The following is a 20107-nucleotide window of genomic DNA, read 5'->3' as shown; positions in this document are numbered from 1 at the left end:
GTTAAAATTGACCATAGTAGCATTCTTCTTTTACTGATCACCTTACTTCTTCCAAAATTCACTTGCATAATGTCCATACTTATGATAGTAGTAGCATTCATCATTGTTATTATTGGAGTTGTAATTCTTCTTTCCTCCTCTAGAGTTATTCTAAGAAGTGCTCGATCCCTCTTGGTTTCTTGCTCATCCCAAGCTTTTTGGACCAACATTCCTTTGACCATTCCTTCCATGAACTCTACTTCTTGAGCCTCTACTAGAGCCATTTCTTTCTCTCCCCCTACCTCTTGAATTATATTGAGCCTTGAAAGACTACACCTGGGAAGTAGTTGTTGATCTGTTTATCTGGTGCTCATGGGTTTGAAGAGTTCCCATCAACTCATCCATGATCAATGTGGTGAGGTCCTTTGATTCCTCTATGGTCATCACAAGATTTTCATATTTCTAATGTAAAATTCTCAATATCTTTTCTACAATTCTCTACTCTACATAATCTTCTCCATTTGATTTGAGCTAGTTTATCAAAGTGGAGATTCATGAGCTAAACTCTACAATAGGTTCATTGTCCTTCATTTGAACATTCTAAAGCTCTCTTTTAATCACTTATAGCTTCACTTAATCTTATTAGTCCCCTTGAATTCCATCTCAAGGATATCACATTCTTCCTTTGCATTATTTGCTATTGCAATCTTGGGAACAACTATCTCTATCATTGCTACCTCATTCAAACTTAATTCTTTAGCATCCTTTCTCATTGACTCTTTCAACTAAGTCTTCTATGGGTTTATGATGGAAAAATATAATATTGGGACTATAACACCATTAAATCAATTTGCCATCAACTCTCACAAATCATTTGCAACCAATATAGTTTTCATCTTATTTTCACATCTGTCATAATTTTTTCCATTAAAGGATGGTGGCTACTACCATATCTATCTTGTCTCTCTTGTCATGTCAAATATCCCAAAAAATAAATGCCCTAATTTACTATTGATGTGGGGCCTTAAATTTTTGATACCATGTCAAAAATAAATCACAATCTTTAATAATTTCTCTCGGCACAAGAAGAAGTCGAGTGATAGTTTTCTTAGGACACAGAGGATACCAAGTGATAGGCAATAGGTGTCGAGTAGCTCATCACAAGGGAAAATCAGCATAGTGTGTGCCAAGTGAGCTTGAAAATGTGGATGCTGAGTGAGATCAATCACCACTATAAGGTGAAGCTCAACAACAAGGGATGTTGTGTGAGCTTGATAAGAGCAACAGAGAGAGAATTTTGTTATAAAAAAAAATTTGGCGGGCTATATTTTAGACTTACAACTTGGATATTTATACAATTAAAATGCACAGAGCTAAAGGATGAAGCTTCCAAATATGAAATTCTCAAATGCACAATACCATGAAATAAAAAATAGAAGAATGGAAGAACAAAGATTTGTATGCCTCCCTATTTTCTTGCTTTCTATTCAAATAAGATAAAACTATTACAAAATCTAGGAGCATTCGACTTCAACCAAAAAACCCTAAAATCTTCAAATTGATAAAACTTAAAGCTTACAACTTACAATACTAATGGCTGCATACAATAATTCCTAGAGAAATTACTACTTGACAATATAAATAAAAAATGAACTTACAAAATAACAAAAGGATCCAACATGTGTAATTGAAAACATGAAACTGAAGCTTCATTCTATCTTTAAAACTCTGACATGATCTTCTCATCCACTACCTTCTTTGCTCTATGCTCTTTTCTACTCTCTTCAATGCCAACTCTTCAACTCTAATCAAATGAAATAGATTCATTCCTTTTGTCTCTTGGAAAAAATGTTTTCCCTCTCATTTTGAATTTGAACTCACCTAGTGACTTGAATAGTGTCAGGTGGGTAGGTGGGCATTTGGCTCCAAGGGAAAATGATATATTTCATTGAATTTCTAACAATTATCCCTGATCTTCATTTGTGTTTTTAATTCAAGGGAAACATCATGATTTTGATTTGGTTCCACCATCTTCATTTACTCTTTGAATTGCATAGGATTATTGCTAGATTGCCATGATGAAGAGAACAAGTTTGTGTATTGAGGGACTATGTAGGGATTTCAATGAAGGAAAGATTAAAAGTTCACGATAGGCATGACATGGAGTTGACAACATCATAGTTAACATTCAAAGAAAAACAATCATTATCGAGCATGATTCACAATCTACATCTAACTTTGGTATATATTCTCGTATTATACCAACCATTGCTTCGGCATATATTAGATGCAAATAATAGAAATGTATTTCCATAAGGCTTTTTTGACCATTGGTTGTTAATGTTGTTGAAGATATGTGTGCAGTCAATGTGTTGGCAAGCCTTTGATTCAATGCTTGAGGTTCTACAAACAATAAATTTATAAGAAATGAAAGAAAAAGACAAAGGCCAAAGTATTATCACAATTGTGGTTTCAAAATAGCTAGATTTGCACATTTCCTCTCAATTTGGACATATTATTGTATTCTTTTCAATTGATCTAATTTAAATTCAGAGAGAAAAATAATATTTTAAAATAAAAAAATTTATTAGCTATTGTTATTAAAGCCTAAAATGTAGAACCATAAATATAATTATGTTGTGATACATATTATGTATTCCATCAAGATTGAAACTCTATCAAATTCATTAAAAATATTCTGAATAACTAAATATTTACTTTTAAATATTGATTTGTATAACTAGTAAATTATTACAAAAATTATGATAATTATTGTGTAACAAGTATCTAAATAAGTATAAATTAAGGAGTAATTTAATTTATCAATAACTCAATTAAGAAGAACAATGTGTTTTGTTGAAATGTATAGGGTTTGTGTTGAAGGAAACATCAAGGTATCAATTGATGCATGGCAAGGAGATTAGAATATCATTGTTAAATTTCAACAAATTTTCTATTTGTTGTCTCACATTAAACCAATACTTTTTTTAGGGTTTCACAATATAACTCTCAAAGGTTTTCATTGAACAAATTGCAATAATACTTAATTGATGTTGTTGATCATATGTTTGCATTTCAAGTGATTGTAAATGTTTGTTTCACTATTTATGTTTGGAGAGAAAAATTTAATAGAAAATAGAGGAATTTATTATTACTAATGTCACAAAAAGGTTACATATATAACACTATGATAAAATCAAATAAAAATATTTAAATTTTTACGAGAATTTAGGCATCGCAAGTCGCTTCCAAATGATTTCATAAAAGAAACAAATCATGACTTAAGTAGTAGATACATTATTGTCCTAGTATTCATTTCTTACATCATTTGATTCTCATAAATAGTTTTTCCTCTACACTTGGGACATACCTACACCTGAAACATTAGAATGCATTGGTTTTTCAAAATGTTTTTAATTTATTTGATATGCAAAACATGAAAAGCTTTGTAAAAAAAATAAGTATATAAAAATTATTTTTAGCATGTTGCCAATGTCATTAGACCAAATCTTCTAGTGAGGCCTAGAATTGATACTTGTATTAGCCATATTAGACTTTTGGATCATATCTAACATGTTGGACATTATTTCTAAAATTGAAAGAAACCAAACATAGGGGTTGACTCTAATAACAGGAAGTTGCAGAATAGCTAACAATCAGGAAAAACTAGTATTAACCAACCATCCTTTTCAATTTAAAAAATCCCCACACTAAAGTGTCAAACTATGAGAAAGAAAACTATATACAATATACAATATCAAATATACAAATATTATATTAAATGTGAGTACGTAAAATCATCATTAGTAGAGCCCTCATAGGTCGAGTTTTGTAGTAGTAAGCATAACAAAAAATAAAACTTAAACTAAAGGGGGAACTACTTCACCTAGTTATTCTTGCTCCCTTTTGGTTTATCCAGTAGAGTTTGGAGCTAATCATCCACCAAGAACCTATAAAGAAAACTTGTAGTGTCCACTCTTGCCGTAGAAGTTACCATTTTTCTCTGCATGTAGAAGGCGAAGGTGAAGGTCATCAAATGCACCACCCTCACAAAAATCCTAGTGACCTCATCAAACCTCTTTTTTAGAATCTCTTCCCTTTCCTGTAGCCTTTTAAGGTTTCTATTAGTGACCCCTAAATCTTCATTTTGAACACCAATAGCTGGGGACTGTGGGGTGCCCCTTGCAAGGGTTTGATCACCTTTTTTCAATAGGACATAGGGGGAGGTCAGAACCTCCCCATTCTCACCCCCTACCATATTAGGGGTATTGTTCTTATTAGTATCAAAGACATGATATTGAAAGGGGATTAAAGACGTGAGATTAGGAGAAACCTTAATGGAAGAGAAAAAATCTTGAGAAGATCCCATTTGGTGTGAAATACCTTAATCTAGTAACTATGTAGAAGAAGGTGGAGTAGTAGTTGCACATATTGCATGACAATTTCCTATATCTTAAACACTTGACTTAAATGATGATGATGATGAAGAAGATCTATTAGAAGTAGAAGTAATATAAATGTTTCTCTTCTGAAGGAGAGCTATCAAATTTTAAAAATGTTTTGCGTAACCATCTAACTTCTTCTCATAGAAATGTGACTCATCATGATTGTGATTAGTACAATAATCACACTTCAGTTTATCTAGGTTTTATTTATCCCCCTTATGAGGAGGTGGGTCTAATCAAAGGTGAGGGATAGAAACAACATGAGACTCTATAGAATGTGACTTTTGTTTCTTCTCCTTCTTTCTAGAAGATGTTTGAGCTACCAATGCATGACTTTGTGAGCCAATGAGAGAATCTAACTAAGATAGCTTAGCTTTCTCTTGATTCAAATGATCAAGAATAACCTCGAAGGATGACATGGTAAATTTAGTACCCAAAGCATCCATGATGGAATGGAAGATAGAAGAAAAATTCCAAAAGTTTCCATGAAGATTAGAAAGAATTAGATAATTGAAATCATTGTTAGCCTTGATCTTCCCACAACCCTACAGTAAATACCTTTTTTGTTTTAACTTCTTCAAGAAGTTGTCAACAAAAGGAAAATAATCTAGTACAAGAGAGGTAAGCTCCAGCTCAATGTAAAGTACCCTAAAGTCATTCACTATACCAAACAAGTCATTAACCTTGGTCGACATAGCTAGAAGGTTATTCAAACGATCAAGATGAAACTGTAGGTTGATTGACACCTATAAAGTAATCAACCCTATTTCCTCATCCATCTTGTTCCTATGCTACATGACCTTGAAATACCTCTATAAAACTAGTTGCACTACATCTAAACAAGATCACAACCTTTTTGACTAGAGAAGTCATATCATTAGGGATTTCCATCTGTGGTAGTTATGAGGGGTCAAAAGTTCTAGATAAGAAGAGGTCTTAGGCATGTTTTAAATAACAAGTTTTTTAAAATATAATTTCAAGTTTACTAAAGTAAATTGTAAAAAATAAAAAATAAAACACCTCACACCATTCAATAAATGAAACCCCAGAAGCTAGAAAATATTGCTTATAATGAGAGAGAGAAAAATATTCAAATGAAGATAAATATACCTTTTAAATTTTTTTGATGAAATAAAGAAAATTAACTACAAAAAACTCAAAGAGATCTTTTTGGCACTTCTTCTAGATTGAAAAAAGGAGCAAAATTGAGCAAGTTATGCCCCCAAAATGCAAAAACAATTGTCTAACTTTGACTGCAAAAATAGGTACTATACTGTAAAAACCTATGAAACCTACACAAATGTGTCCATCTTGGAATTAACTTTTTAAAGATATCTCATTTGCTTAATTTTGATACCCTATGCTAGTAATAGAGCCAAAAAACTAACATGTATCCTATTGTCTAAAGAAAGGTCTACAAAAAGGTTGGGCACTATAAATTATCCCCCTAGGCATCCATGTGACCATTGGCTAGGTGTGGCTGGGCTAGCACTCTACTGGTGGTATGTAGGAAAAAGATCCTAGTGATGACTGTGTGTGAGTGGCGTGGCACTGGCTTCATTGCGGGATGCTGGCAGTACCTTTTTTTATAAAGGGTGGTGATTTTTTTAATAAAAAAATATTATTTTAAAGTTACTTTTAAAACCTGATGTGTTTTGTCTCAGAATGTGTCTAGAGGTTGTATAGGCCTTGGAAGAATTCTTTTTTTTGGCTCTCTTGTCAACAACATCCAAAACTGAAGTGCCTTATACGAAACTAAGGGTTTTGACATGCTTTAAATCCAACAGTAATTTCTGAGACCCCCTTACTTCCACAAGAAATACCCAATAATTGCCAGATCTGATCCAAGCAACTCTTTTTCCTATTTTCTTCAATAAACCTAACAAGTTGTAGGAGATTCGACTCTGATATCATGAAGGATTTGATAAGAATAAATCCACATATCCAGTAGAACACTTGCATGCAAGAACTTACCCCAATGAAAAAAGATAGGAGAAGGCAAGGGTTTGGCTTTGAAAATATGCAAGAATATATTATTAGACTAAAAAAATGAATGAAAAAATATACTTGATCAATCCTTATAGATGGAGATCATAAAACTTAAAAGGAAAATGCTAAGAGGTAAATCACTTATAATAATTAATATTTCATTATTAAATAGGAATACATGTCCATAAACAAAAATCTTAAGAAGAGAATAAAAGTAATTTAATAAAATAAAATAAAATAAATCATTTACTCTAAAAAATAATATAATTAAAATAGAAAACTTAGTGTTGATGATTTTAAATGATAGTTTATTATATAAAAATAAAAAATTGATATTTAATTATTAGATGATATGTTTGAAAATTATTTAAATGAAAGCATAGAATAATTTATATGAAATGATAATAATTGGATATAAAATTAGAAAAACAATTTATTTTTAAAAAATTCATTAATATACTTTGTTGACATTAAATGTATCACCCTCATTCACTGACATTGCAATCTATGATTGGAAACTTGGAAATAGTCAATGAGAGTGTATTTCTCACCATCTTCTTACATTGACGTAAAACTTGGTCATGACCTCAAAAGTAAAATCTGAAAAAGAATTTACATGGCTGACTATTTGCACTGACAATTGAAAACCTGAAATCTGAAAATGAATTTGTATGGTTGATTATGAAGATTATTGGAAGGTAAACATACTTCAAGGTTGGATCTATTATTTCCCTTTAGTTATCGCTCTAGTCAAAACCTCTTGATCTTACTAGTCTTGTTGTTTTTGTGATTTGTTGTTCTCAAATTTCTAGTAAGTTTCATTGTCCTTGTATCTTAATGATTGATCTCTAAATGAACCCTCTTTCGTGCTTACCTAATTGAAACATGAGACCTATAAGAACTTACACTTGTCAAATAATATGATGATTGTTAATTTTATTAAGCAAGCAATAATTCAATTTATATTATTATAAAAAATCTTATTAAAATAAATATAATTGTTTGTTATAAAATATGTGCTGTTAACTTATTATTAGATAATACGTTTGGAAAAATATTTAAATGAAAGCATACTATAATTTATAGCAAATGGTAGCAATTTGATATAAAATTAGAAGAGAAATAATTTTTTTTACTTCTTTAATATACTCCCGTTGACAGTTATTGTATTATCCTATGTCGGTGACATCGCAATCCAAGATTGTATAATTGGAAGTGGTGGGCGAGTGTATTTCTTGGCTTCTTCGTACATTGACGTAGAACTTAGTCACAATCTCAAAAGTCAAACTTAACAAAGATTTTGCATGGCTGACTATTTTCACCAACAACTGAAAACCTTAGAGTTTGACATTCTCTTCCTTTCTCATCAATTTCACTCCAATTTCGCCTCGGAAATTAACGTGAAGACGAGGGCAAGGCATGCATTTGAAGTCTTCACGTTGAGGGTTTCTGTCTCCACTGTAAACCTGATAATTCTCGTTGCACCCCGCAATGAGGAAATCCTTCAAAATAAAATAAATCAAGGGAGTTGAATTGTCTTCTCCGCGTTAACACAATTTCGAGATTATTTCATGTTCACTACGAGGAAGAACACATTTCTTGCAAATCACTGGTCATGGCAATTATAAATACTTGAACCATATGAAGGCATAGATCATAAATCTCAATTAGAAAGTTATACAGATCTATTCTCAGTTATCCCTCATCTTCATTTGCTCTTCTAATTCAAGGCAAACACCATAATCTTGATTTGGTTCCATCGTATTCATTTGCTCTTTGAATTGCATAGGATCATTACTAGATTGGCATCATGAAGAGAACAAGTCTGCGTATCGAGGGAATATGCAGGGATTCCGATGAAGGAAGGATTAGAAGTTCGCTGCGGGCAAAACGTGGAGTTGAGAGCGTCACTGTTAACATTCAAAGCAGAACAGTCATTGTCGACCATGATTCACAATCTACATCCTACCTTGGTATATATTCTCTCATATTACACCAACGATTGCTTTGTTATTTAATAGCGTTTCATAGTGTGATTTTTAATTACATGTGAATACTAGAAATGTTTTCCCATGAGGAATTTCTAAGCATTTTTGGTTGATGTGGTTAATCATATGTGTGCAGTCAATGCGCTGGCAAGCCTTCGATTCAATGCTCGAGTTCTACAAACAACAGATTTATAGGAAATGGAAGAAAAGGCGGAAGTATTATCACCATTGATGGTTTCAAATTAGCTAGATTTGCACGTTTCCTCTCAATTTGGACAAATGATTGTATTCTTTTCGATTGCTCTCTTAGAATAGGGTTCCTGTCTTAGTTTTCTTGGTTTTCATTCGTTGATTCTTATATTAGTCGTCTGCTCTCAGCATTCGGACAGACTTCCATCGTAATATCCAGTGCCAATTCATTGTAATGTAGTAGCAGTTCAAGTTGATTTTTTCATTATTTGAAAACTTGCTCTTATTTTGTGTTTCTCTCAACTGTTCCATGGTTAGCTCCACAAAGAGGAGGTTGTAGGGACTTCAAATTACAATGTAGGGACTTCAAATTACAATCTATTTAGAAAATTGTGATAAGATTAAAAATGAATTGATGGAAATTGTTAAAATTAAAATGAATAATTATAAATGTTGTTGTGAATAAGAATGTATTGAAGGGGGTTGACATATATCACCAAAAAAAAAGAGATATCTTTATTGAGACTATGTGAATATGTTTTTAATTATAATATTGTCAATTTATATCTTGTATCAATATTGACAAGGACAAATGGTAAATGTTTAATATATCAATAAGAAATTAGTTAAAAATTTATCGAATTATTAGAAGAAAAAGGTAATATCTTTTTCTTTCGATCAAGAGCAAAGGTGGGAGTATTAGCTCTTTGACGATGATTGTAGTTATATAGTAGAAGAAAAAGAAACAAGCCCTAAACAGTTTTTTGTAATAAATTTTTTGCCAATTTTAAAACTCACTTTTTTGGGTAAATGTGGAACTGATGAATGTTGAAGGTTGTATTATAAGTCTTTGTTAATCTTTATTGATACAATTGTAGACAAGGGGTTTATCAAGCCTATTGCTTGTCATGTGATTTTGTTTTCTCTCACCACAAAGCTAGTAATATGAAAGCTAGAAATGAGAAAAAATAACAGTAATATTTTTTATATAAATTGTGAAAGTTGTTTACCCTTTACTACTATATTTGGTCAAATTTTTTGATGTCATGAATTCTTTTTATAGTTCAATAAACGGGTACCTTAAGGGCTTGCAATTGTTGTTTCTTGACAATCCTAGATTTCAGCTAATAGAAAGAAAGCTCACAATAATCATTATAATAAGTAATCTCATAAATTCTTGAGAAAAATAGCCTTGATTATTTTGTTTATGGCCTACAAGGCATGAAAGACATATAAGACATGACACAAAAACTATATTAATGGTAGTTTAATACTCCACTCACTTGGTCTTCTTTTATACAAAGTGACCCCCATCTTGTACTATTTGCTACAACTCTTTGTGTATTCATTTGTTTGCCATCATTCTTGTCATCTTTAAGTTCCCTAGTTTCTTCCTTCAGTTTTACCCATGGCATCCTTCCACAATTAAATTGTGCTCACTCATAAGAAATATAACTGATGGATGATGATGTTAATCCTAAAAATTAATTATAAAGTGTAGCAATATTTTGAAACAACATATCTTTGTAGAAATAATCCCAATAAAAAGAAACCTATAAAGCCCAAAATCATTGGTAAATCAAGTTGATACCTATGATGCTACATCTTTGTTAGCCGTGTTTTGAAGATAAGATTTAGAAGGATTGGAAAGACAAAAGGGAACTAAGAAAATACCATAGAGTTAATGACAAAGTATATAAACATCCTACAGAATCTTGATGTATTAGCCATCCCTAGGAGTGCTTTAGTAGTAGATGTTACTTCCCTTGCTAATCAAAAAGTCATTGACCAAGTTAAATAGGATAGATCTTTACCTGGAGTCTCTAATGATTAGATAGATACTGTGATGGTCAATGGGTTGAGTTAAATCTCTAAATTAACTCAAACTAAAATGTGATCATATACAATCGTATAAAAAATGGAGTTTATACTAAATGTGTGGGAAGCTGAGAAAGTGAAGTGGGATAAGTACATCATCCATATTATAGAGGTCAAAAAATATGATACTTGTATGTTCTTGATAGATATGTCTGATGTTGTTATGGATGTTGATTTTGTTTTCATTGCAAGATCCAATTTAGAGTGGAGAAACATAAGCATCAGGCATTTCCTAGAGGAAACATCAAAGTTGTTGAGGGAGATGGAATGTATCAAATAGATCCTAGACAATGATATCAAGTGCATTGATGTTAGGATCATGAAGTTTGGTGATAAACCTGAAAGGAGTACTGCAGAGGTATTGACATCTTTTTAGGACACAATGAAGATAATGAAATAAATTTGAAAGATGAGAGTCTAGGATTTTTCCATCATTGCCTACGTGGACTCCATCATGATTTTATAAAAGAATCATTTCAAAGAAGACAAAAAAAAATTAGACCCTATTTACAAGATTGAGTGCACGTTGAAAGTAAGGCTAGAGTATATTAGAGTGCCCCCCTACAAAAGGATTTACTCAATTATTTTGCCACTTACAAAAAAATGGAAAGACACAAGTGGTGGACTTACTGAAAATTTAGACCAATAGGTCAATCCCACTATTGCAAGTGAAAAATTATTAGATAAGATCTAGGGGATACTTTACTTAGCATCATTTTCTTTCAAATCAATTGTTTTAAAAATTATGTTTAAGTATGTTAGTTTATAACTCCTTCAGGGATTTAGTTTTTGAAACTAAATCTTAAAGCCACTCATGTCCATACAAGCATTACTTTTGAGATTTTGATGTAGAAGCATCCTAGGCATTCTTTCAATTTTGCATATTGGAGCCAAGTGCCAATGGTTTCCAATTTTTTGTTGTTGTCAAGCTATTTAGTGGAGATTGAGTTACTATAGCTCTTAGTGGATGTCAAGTTACTGTAGCTCCTAGCAAGTCTCAAGTTATTGTAGCTTTGTGTGGATGCTGAGTTACTAGAGCTCCTAGCAAGTGTTGAGCTACTATAGCTCTTATTGGATGTCAACTTACTATAGCTCCTAGTGAGTGTCAAGTTACTATAGCTCTTACTGGATGTTGAGTTACTATAGCTAGTGGATATCAAGTATTCATATATATGCCAAGTTCTAGTATTGGTTTTATTTTTATTCTTGATGAGTTTTTTGTTTGTCAAATTTTGGCATTTAATTTATGTATGGATATTTAATTTGTATTGTGGCTGACTTGTGGCTCAACATATATTTAATGTCAGGGATTTAATTTAATTTTTAATGCACTAGGCCAACTTGTGGCTTAGTTTGGTATAACTAAAGATTTTTGTGGAGTCTTTAGCCTAGATAGAGAATTCATTCATTTGGAGGAGTGAAAGGGATTGTCTAGATGTAAATTTTGAAGAGCTAGGGCTATGGCTTGAGAACCAAAGGATTTTCTTGGTGCACCTCAGGGTACAAGTATGGATTTTTTGGGTGTTCTTATCTAGTTGTGGATCTAGACTAGCTGAAATCAAGTTTGTAAGTGAATCTTGGTGGGTCTTGTAGAACTAATATTGTAATCATTCTTTCAATTTGGCCCTAACTCAGAAGGCCTTATAGTTAGGCATATTTCATGTAATCATTTATATCAGTGGATAAAGAGTTTCCATTTGGTATCAGATATTGCATTATTGTTGTTTTATTGTTGTATTTCCATTGTGTGGTTTTCTATGGGTTTGGACATCTCCTTTAGGGATTCTCATTCCTTGCACTATGTCAAATGGTATTAGGGAAAAGTTTTTTTTTTTCTGAATGTGTTTATAGATTGTTGGAGCTAAGGTAGTTTACACTAGGACTTGTACAGAAGGTTCATCTTATGACTGGTTGATCTTCTAAATTGGTGGATTTGTTGCTTATAGTTTGCTAGAATTTTTGAAAATGCCTGTAAAAGGATTAGACCATAGGGAAATTGATGATCTTACTAATGTTGTGAAAGAAGCGATCTCAGAGAAGATTAGAGTAGAGTTCAGATCTAAGATTGTATTGATGAAGAGTGACATTATTGCTGAAATTGTAAGTGCTTTAGGTGGTGGTGTACCTAGGCATGTGGGAACTAAAGGTAGTTATGAGGAAGTTGCTAAAGATTTTGAAGTTTCTAGATCTAGTGGTGAGGATAGAAGTGATCATATGGAGAGACCTATTGGAGCTAGGGTTGGTCAATTTTCTATACTTGGATCTCAGTTGAAGTTGAAGCATAAGATGACGGTTTCTAATTTCTTAGGTACTTTGACTCCTACAGACTTGATTGATTGGCTTGGTGAATTGCAAGACTACTTTGAGCTTGATGATATTAAGGATCCACTTAGAGTGAGGTTGGCACAAACTAAGCTGAAAGGACATGCTGCTCTTTGGTGGAAAGAATTGCAAAGAGACATAAAAGAGGAAAGTAAAATGAAGATCCCTAGATGGAGATTGTTGGTGGCTAAGTTGAAGGCTATGTTCATTCTTGTTGATTATGACCTCGAGTTGTTTAAGAGATTAAAGAATCTAAACTAGAAAGATATGTTTATGAAAGATTATATCAAGGAGTTCTAGAAGTTGACTATTTGGTATGGTCATAGAGAAATGTGAAAGGAAAAGGTAGCTTGGTACATTAATGGTTTGATATTCAATATTTAGGATGAGGTTAGTATGTTGAATACTTCTTTAGTTCAGGATACTTATTAGTATGCCTTAAAAATAGAGGATAAGTTAAAGAGGAAATGTCAAGGCAATGCTAGAGGAAAAGGAGAAGTAGGATAGCTTGACACAAGCTAAACTGAGAGCTGAAGGTGAATAAAAACTTGTTGATTAGAGAAGTAGGATAAGTAGAGGTGAGTTCAGAGGTAATTGCTTTAGATTTTGTAAAGAAGGGAAGAGATCTTTTCAATGTCCATTTAGCAGGACAATTACTATTGTGAATGAGGTTTTAGTTAAAGACAATCATCCTACGAAAGGAGAAAGTTTTTTGGCTTGGCAAGTACTGGTTGGCAAGAAGATTTTTGTTTTTAGAGGAGTAGTTTGTTCAAGAATTGTTGTAAGTCCAGCTATAAATTTTGCAAGGTGATTATGGATGGTGGTAGTACTGATAAACATTTTTCTGAGCAGATGGTTCAAAATATTGGTTTGAATAGAGTAAGACATCCTTATCCTTATAAGATTGGTTGTTTGTAAGGTGAACATGCTTTGGAAGTGAGGGAACAATACCTTCCTTCTTTTCAAATTGGGCAGTAAGTGTTTTGTGATATTGTGGACATGAACATTTTTTCATGTGTTGCATGGTAGACATTGGTAGTATGAGTGCAAGGATGTGCATAATTTTTTCAAGAATGTGTTTTCTATTGAGAAAGGTTGTAGGAAGTTTTCCCAGATATCTTTGTAGAAAGAAGAGCTCAATAGGAGGAACCGAACTATTGGTAGTCGAGTTGAGTTGGCAGATTCTAAGAAGGTTGGAGATCAATGTGGAAAGCAAACTTGTAGTATACCTAAGATGGATGTGAAGAAGAAGAAGAAGAAGAAAAACACTTGGGAATGAATGTACAAATTGAAGATTTGGAGTATATGTATGTGAAGAACTAGTTTGGGATTTATGTGTGGAATCCCATAAGATATTCTTCTAGTTACTAGAACATCTTTTCAAACCTGGAGTTTTTGATGTAGGATCATCCTATGCTTTCTTGTAATCCTACATAATGGAGCTAGGTGCCAATGATTTCAAATTTTTTGTTGCTACCAAGTTGTGCAGTGGGGACTGAGTTACTGTAGCTCTTAGCGGATGCTGAGTTACTATAGCTAGTGGATGTTGAGTGTTCCTATATGTGATGAGTGCCAGTATTAGTTTTTGTTTTGTCGTGATGAGGTTTTTGTGAGCTGAATTTTGTCATTTAATTTATGTATGGGTATTAAACTTTTTCTTGTGGATGATTTTTGGCTCAACATGTGTTCAATGTGAGGGATTTAATTTAGTTTGTAATGGATGTGCCAACTTGTGACTTAGTTGGGTATAAGTAAATTATTTTGTGGACTCTTTAGTAGAGCTAGAGAATTCATTCATCTAGATGAGTGAAGGTGATTATGTAGATGTGAATTTTGAAGAGCTAGGGTTGTGGCTTCAGAACAAGAGGATCTTCTTGGTGGACCTAAGGGTACAAGTGTGGATTTTCTTGCGAATTTTATCTAGTTGTGGATCTAGACTAGTTGGAATCAAGTTTCTTAGTAGATCTTGTTGGGTCTTGTAGAACTAATATTATAATTTTTGTGTGCATTTGGCCCTAATCCAAAAGGCCTTACAACTGGGCATATTTCATGTAAATAGATGTATCTATGAATAAGAGTTTTGATTTGGTATTAGATCTTGCATTATTATTGTTTTATTTTTGTATTTTTGCTATGTTGTTTTCTGGGGGTTTGGACATCTCCTTTGGGGATTCTCCTTCCTTGTACTGCATTAGATTTTTAGAGGGTAAGTGCTCTGGATATTGAAACCTTTTTTTTAACTATGCCTTTATTCTATGATACATAATATTCGATGCAATGATATATGGGATAATGTGGTTTTATATATGAATCTTGGGTTTTAAATCATATGGTTTATTGAAGCATTTTTTCATATGTTCTATGGGAGTGAATGTATGAAAAGCTAGCTCTTTGTTTGCATTACATGTTGATCATGAATCTAGAATAATACATTAGCCTTAATTTAATCATTTTTTTATTAAGTTTCATAGTTATAATCAGTCATGTCACTAATCTGTGTTGTGAAATTTTAGTTGTTTTTCAATCTCCACATTCTTTTCATTATTATGAGCTCAGTGTTTTTCCTTATAATTTCTAGTCAAAAGTAATTGACAGATTTAATGTTTTAAAATAAAATTTAATTTGAAAAATCTTTGAAGTTAGGAATCTATAGTTGTTAAATATAGACATTTCTCTATGAAAGGGACTCATTTGTAAGTGTGTATGTACTTTTCCTAAAGTTCAGAATAGAGTCAAGAATTAGTTAATACTTTAATGGGAAAAACTACTCACTAATTTTTTTTTACGACTCTACTAGAGAAGCCACTAGTGTGTCCAAGATATCAATTAAACTAGGTATGCTCCATGATGGTCATGTCACACAAAGATAAATTTAATGTTTTTTAACCAAAATTGTGATTTGATAACACTAAAATGAGTTATGCACAATATAGTGATAGAAATATTAGCCTAGAAACCATCAATAAATGCCCTTAATCCTATCCATCAAGAAGTTTCTAAAAAGCCTAATTGAGATAAACTAGTTGGGGAAAAATACACCAAGTATGATAAGTTTTAGGGATTAATTGATGATGACTGTAAGGCTCTAAAGAAGTTTAATTTTTACCCTGACTATACCTATAGGAAAAATAAAGTTTTTCTATCCATAAGTAGAATTTATTCACCTCATAAGACTTCTCTTATCACTATTAATTGCAAGCTTTAATAATAAAAGGAACCATAGTTCCATCACATTTCAGTGCTTAGCTTCTTAACTTCATATTACTTTATGTGACAAGAAATAATCCTTGTGGTGCCCAAGTTGGCCCTATGAATCTAGGACCCAATCTTGATACTCTGACAAAATGTGTGAGAGATGTTCTTACCAATTTTAGTAGTGATGGGAAGAAATCTATAGATCAGTATTTGATTATTTTTAATAGTGTATGTGGGGTTCTTGATGTTCCCATTGAAAATGTAGGTGTTGGTTATTTGTGCAAACCTTTGAACTAAAGTAGCTATAAATTGGTTCCACTATCTTTTGGAGAAATTATTTGTTTGGCTTCTATGATGAATTGGTTTGAAGAAAGGTTCAAAGAAGCTAATGATGAAATACTCTCCTATTTTAACTAGCACATCTTAAAAAGGAAGTTTAGAAACCTATACACAATTTCATAGAAAAGTTCAACAATATATTGTATAACATAAATGTTGCAAAGAGACAAAATGTTAAAAATAAAAAAGGCTTCTTTGTCAATGCCATGCCACCTAACATTAGTTTTCACTGAAGGCATAACAAGGTGGAAGATGTTAATGTAGCCCAAAAATTAGTCATTGACTTAGAAGATTACTTGATATACACAAGGAAATGGAGGAGAGAAGTGCAAGTATATAACTCACAAACATCCACATTGGGTTCAACTAAGCACTTAGTTCAAAGATCTACTTAATGACGTGATAGTGACCAAGAGGAAATTATCAAAGAATACTATAGCATACTAGGATATTCCCAGGAAATATCCAAATCAAGGAGGACGAACATTTGGTAAACAACTACATATGGTCCCAGGTACTAAAAATTTAATGATCAAAATCCCTTCTACAAGTAAGGAAAATATTGGCACCTTACACTTGATAAATAATCATGATGGTGCTTCCTATCCAGCAATGGTGAGATACAAGGAAATAGAAGTGAATAAGGAAATAGTACAATAAGTAAAATTTGAGTAGGGAACCTCAAGAGGGAAAGACAACTCTATCAAATATTACCTCAAATATGAGTATAATTCAGAGCATGGTAGTGATATACTTCCAACTCACGAGGAACCTTCTTTCTTTGATCTTACATTAAACCAGTTTGGGAACCAGTACCCTAATTATTCTTTCTCTTCTTCCACTCCAATAAGAAAAGGAAAAGTCATAAACTAGTTTCTTGGAGATCCCAAGGTTTAAAGAACTATAGTGCAAGAAGTGATGATATTGAAGCGACATGATCCAGAACACACATTCGATATTGTTGAGTTCTATAAGCCTATGAAGCTCCAAATTTCCTTTTCTAATCATTTAAGGTCAAAGCTTAATTAGAGATATATATTAATTGATCATGTAAGAGGTTTAAATCATCAAAACATGGCCTACTTGGTGAATTCTATGTCATTCATTGAGGTTCACATTGAAGTTGAAATACAACCCTAGTTAAATATGCATCTATAGATAATGAAACTTCAAAGAATTATAGTGTAATTGAAAACCCAAATCCCTTTTATGTCTCTTTTTTAATCCAAAACCATAAGTTGAGAAACTTTATAATAGACTCTAGAGCATTTGATAACACCATGCTATGTTCTATCACCAAAGCTTTACATTTTCCTATGATAAAGATATTTGGAAAATGCTACTATGTTGATTCAAAGAAAGTTCCCTTGATCAAACATATCAAGGATTTTCAAGTCTCTCTAGTTGAGCTCCCTAATAATAGAGTTAATTTGATCATCCTAGTAGTAGAAATTCCATCTAACTACATAATGTTATTGAGTCTAGGACACTTTGCAAAAATCTAGGAGGAGAGGTTAAACTAGGCTGGTCAAAAGATAGTATTCCAATTGGTAATAAAATAGCTTTCCTATACCCTAAGACTATGTCAAAATATAAATCCTTCCCCTCTAAAGACCCTATAACTAATATATTATATAATGAATCTAACTTCACTAATTATGTGATTTTTCTTGAAGAAGATATGGTAGGTATGGGTGAAGTAGTAGATTATGGTATATGGGAGATTGAATTTGATGGTAACTCTTCTTCAGATGGGTCAAGAGCTAGACTTTTACTAATATCAACCTTAGGAAAGATAATTACTAGATATTTCAAGCTAGCATTGAAAAATACAAATAATACCTTTGACTACAAAGCCCTGCTATTGGGAATTGAAAAAGCAAAACAGGGGGGAGTGAAACTCCTGAAGGCTCACATGGATTCATAATCAGTAATCAAGAAAGTGAAAGATGATTCTTCGATGAAAAGTAGTAGACTAAGGCACTAGAGATATAGAGACTAGAGTGAGTTGTAGGTACTTGATGCCTTTTACATTAAATCAGTGCCTTGGGAATTCAATGTTAGAGCTAAAGCATTAGTAGGGTCATTCATCTTTAATGATATTGCACCCCTTTTTTCAAGAGGACCTATATACTATAGAATTGATTTATTTCCCTTGTGTACCTAAAAATGATGATTGTTGATGGGTATTTGATGATGATTCTTTGTAGGTGTTCAATGATGATAGATCACATCAACACCTTCTTGCAAGGAATTCAACATTTCAATGGCATCTTCTTTGAAGGTTAAAGTTTAGGATGTTGAGATTTCTATCCCGACTCTAGGCATAAACTTGATGTTGGAGTTATCCATATAAAAAAAAATCAAATTCTTAAAGGACTAGTGGTATTGGAAACACTCTTTGATAGAAGAGATCATTATGTAAGGGAAATTGTAAAGAAATATTAAAATTGGTCTAGTGAATGCAAAAAGGTAAACATAAACATAGATGAAAATCTAAAATTTCTAAACCTAGGCACCTATTATAGAGAGATTGAAAAGATGAAGTTTACTAAGTTTGTAAAAGAGTTCTATGATGTGTTCACCTAGTCAAATGAAGATCTAAATTACTTTAGGCAAGGCAGGTTCAAGCATCAAATTCCATAAGAACCTAAAGCAACATCATTTAGGAAAAATTTGAGGAATTATAACCCTGAGGTATCAGATGCCATCTTGAAAGAAGTAGAGAATATATGGAAAGAGTGCAATGTATACCACATACATCACTCTACATGTATAGCCAACATAGTGCCACCCTACAAAAAGTTTGGTAAAATTAGAACCTATGTAGACTTTAGGAACTTGAACTAGGAAAGTCTAAAAGAGAACTTTGCATTACCAAAGGTGGAACACATCTTGTAGATAATTTTTGGCTCTAAAATGATGTCCATAGTTAGATGCCCTTTAAATAGATAAAATGTAAGAGAAAACTTTCAAATGGAAATGAGCTTGTCTTTTACACATCTCTTGGATATGGTGATTGTGATTTAAAAGGATGATATTAATATCTTCTCTAGGAGGAAGAAACACCTTTTTTATTTGATAATGGCCTTTCATAAATGCTAAGAACACATAATTTCTTTGAATCCAAATAAGTCTATGTTTTGTGTCACCAAAGGTAACTTGCTAGGTTACTTGGTGTCAAAGGATGCAATCAAAGTTAATTTCAAATGAGTTTAGGAAATCAAGAAACTATACTTACCCTCAAACATGAATGGCTTTGGTCAAATCAACCTTCTAAGAAGGTTTGCATGAGATTTTGTTGAAACCACTAGGCCTATAAGTAATCTACTAAGTGAGAAGTTGAATTACAAATGGGATGAAGAAGACACTATAGCCTTTGAAGAAAATTTAAAATTTACTGTTTTGGGCCCAGTCTTGGCACACTAAGACTATAAAAAGGATTTTATAATATGTTGTTACAATAATGAGCACACTATGTCAACCATATCCTTGTAGAAGAATGATGAAGGTAAGGAATTTATTATCTCTTTATTGAGTATTCCAATAAAGAACCATGAGTTGAGATATTCTCTCAGAGAGAAACAAGCCTTATTGTAGTAAAATAAGTAAAGTAGTTCCTTTATTACATTGTGTACTTGCATTCAACAATATTTGTCCCAAACATGACAATTTAGGGAATTCTCACTTAGAAAGAGGTGGATGTGAGTAAAAGAGAAAATTGGGTGGCACAAATTTAGGAACTTGATTACAAATTAAACCTACAAAACTTGTGAGGGGACA

At 32.4% G+C, this 20107-nt stretch overlaps 1 long non-coding RNA gene across 1 annotated transcript; it reads left to right on the top strand.

Moving 5' to 3' along the window:
• Positions 1-8085: 8085 nt before the first annotated feature.
• Positions 8086-8866, top strand: LOC149571086 (uncharacterized). The gene is made up of 2 exons (XR_016358403.1): positions 8086-8386; positions 8538-8866. It is a non-coding gene; the product is annotated as an uncharacterized LOC149571086 (long non-coding RNA).
• Positions 8867-20107: the final 11241 nt, after the last annotated feature.

The sequence above is a fragment of the Cupressus sempervirens genome, chromosome 2, assembly GCF_028749045.1.
Source record: "Cupressus sempervirens isolate cs-2001-9-10 chromosome 2, ASM2874904v1, whole genome shotgun sequence".
NCBI lineage: Eukaryota > Viridiplantae > Streptophyta > Pinopsida > Cupressales > Cupressaceae > Cupressus > Cupressus sempervirens.
Note: the sequence above shows the minus strand (reverse complement) of the source record. Positions and strands in the feature narration are given on the sequence as shown.